Below are 2,500 nucleotides of genomic sequence, written 5' to 3' on the forward strand. Positions count from 1 at the left end.
CTGACGCTGACCAACCAACCGACCGACCGACTAACCGACCGACCGACCGAACGACCGACCGACCGACCAACCAACCGACAGACCAACTGACCGACCGAACGCCCGACAGACCAACCGGCAGACCGACCAGCTGACCAACCGAACGACCGACAGACCAACCGACCGACCGACTAACCGACCGAACGGCGGCGGCAGCGGCGACCGGCGAATGCGTGCGACCTTGACCGAACTTTTTTTCTTTTCTTTTCGTCTTCGTTTTAATCTCTTTATTTCCTAACTGGCAACTCGTGAAATCGCTTGGTCTTCGCGTCCTTAGTTCATATTTAGTTTTTTTTCGTTTTCTTTTCCTTTTTCTTTCTCTATTTTTTTCTTTCTCCTTCTTTTGTCTCTTATTTCTTGGTTCCTTATTCCTTGTTTTTATCGTGTCTCTGATTTCTTCTTTAGTCTTCTTCATCATCATCATCATCTTCTTCTTCTTCTTCTTCTTCTTCTTCTTCTTCTTCTTCTTCTTCTTCTTCTTCTTCTTCTTCTTCTTCTTCTTCTTCTTCTTCTTCTTCTTCTTCTTCTTCTTCTTCTTCTTCCTCTTTTTCTTCTTCTCGTGTCTCATACTTCTCGTTCTTTGCCTCCCTACTTCATTTCTATTTTCTATTTTTTTTTTTCTGGATCTTTCTTTCATTTTCCCTTCATATATCACTATAGCGTGATTATTATTATCATTTTTTTTTTTAAATTTACGATTCATATTTTTCTTTTTTTTCCATGTCTTCTTTATCGCTTTTCTCTCTTTCTGTTTGAATTCATCGTCTTTGTATCTTTCCGTCTTTCTTACTTTCTTTTCTATCTTCCCTTGCGTTTTTCTGTTTCTTTTTTTCGTTTATTTCTTTTCTATCTTCCTTTACGTGTGTTTTTTCCCCCCCTTTTTTTCTATCTTCCCTTTGTCTCTCTTTTTTTATTTTCTTCTATCTTCCCTTCTTTATTCCTTTATTTCTTTCCTTACGTTTTTTTCTTTTTCTTTTTTTCCATCTTCCTTTTGCGTTTCTCTCTTTCTTTATTCATCTATTTTCTATCTTACCTTTGCGCTTCTTTCTATCGTTATTTCCTTCTATTTTCCCTTTTTTTCTTCTTTTTTTCTTATCTTTCCATCTTCCCTTTACATTTCTCTCTTCCTCTCTTCATCCATCCACTCTCTACCTTCCCTGATGTATCTTCCTTTTCCCTTTTTGTTTACTTATCCTTCCCTCCTAAACCCCCCTTTCCCCTCCACCCCACCCCACCCCAAATAAAAAAAACACACAAAAAAACGAAAAAAAAACAGATCAAAAACGATAAAAACAACAAAAACAGATCAAAAACGAAAAAAACAGATCAAAAACGAAAAAAACAACTAAAAAAACACTCGACTCGTTTTTTTTTTTTTTTGGGGGGGGGGGGCGGGCACGAAATCGTCCTCCTCGACCGAGCCTTCGCCGCAAAGGATCACTGGCTCTCATTACGCGCTACAGGTACGAACGCAGGTGTATATTAATCATCTCTGGGGACAAAATATGCAGCTCTGACGTCACGTGCAGGGCTGATTGGGGAGGGGGGGAAGAGGGGGGAGAGGGAATGGGGGGAAGTGGAAGGAGGAAGGAGGAGGGGGGGAAGAGGGAAGGGGGGAGGTGGAGGAGGAAAGGGGAAAGGAGGAGGGGGAAGAGGGAAGGGGGAGAGGGGGGAGGAGGAGGAAGGAGGAGGGGGGGAAGAGGGGAGGAAGGAGGGAGGAGGAAGGAGGAGGGGGGAAGAGGGAAGGGGGAAGGTGGAAGGAGGAAGGAGGAGGGGGGAAGGAGGGAAGGGGGGGAGGAAGGAGGAAGGAGGGGGGGGAGAGGGAAGGGGGGGAGGTGGGAGGAGGAAGGAGGAGGGGGGAAGGAGGGAAGGGGGGGAGGAAGGAGGAAGGAGGAGGGGGGAAGAGGGAAAGGGGGAGGTGGAGGAGGAAAGGGGGTAGGAGGAGGAGGGGGGAGAGGGAAGAGGGGAGGAAGGAGGGAGGAGGAGGGGGGAGAGGGAAGAGGGGATGGAGGAGGAAAGGGGGGAGGAGGAGGAGGGGGGAGAGAGGGAAGAGGGTGAAGGAGGGAAGGTGGAGGGGGGGGTGGGTGACGGAGGTGGTGGGGAGGGGAAGGGGAGGGAGGGGGGTCGATACTGTAGCCGGAGGGGAAGTCCTTTTTTTCTCTCTTTTACGGGTTTGGGGCAGTTTGATGCAGTTTTTTTATTTTCCTTTTTTGGACTGTAGAGGGCCGGGGTGGGGGTGGGGGGTGGAGGTGGAGAGAAGGCGGAGGGGGGGGGGGTAACGGAGGTGGAGGTGAAGGGGTGAAGGAGGGAAAGCGAAGGGGGGGGGAGGGGTTGAAGGAGGTGGAAAAGGGTGAAGGAGGGAAGGCGGAGTGGGGGGGGAGGGTACAGGTAGAGGGGTCGAGGGAGGGAAAGCGGAGGAGGAGAGGTTGATGGAGGGAAGGTGGGGGGGGAAAGGTCAAAA

The 2,500-nt window shown here is 48.6% G+C and overlaps 1 protein-coding gene across 1 annotated transcript in view; it reads right to left on the reverse strand.

Moving 5' to 3' along the window:
- The window catches only part of LOC125039623 (high affinity cAMP-specific and IBMX-insensitive 3',5'-cyclic phosphodiesterase 8A-like), a 28,321-nt gene that overhangs the window by 17,029 nt on the left and 8,792 nt on the right, over positions 1 to 2,500 (reverse strand). The window lies entirely within an intron of this gene.

The sequence above is a fragment of the Penaeus chinensis genome, chromosome 27 (assembly GCF_019202785.1).
Source record: "Penaeus chinensis breed Huanghai No. 1 chromosome 27, ASM1920278v2, whole genome shotgun sequence".
In the NCBI taxonomy this organism is placed as follows: Eukaryota; Metazoa; Arthropoda; class Malacostraca; order Decapoda; family Penaeidae; genus Penaeus; species Penaeus chinensis.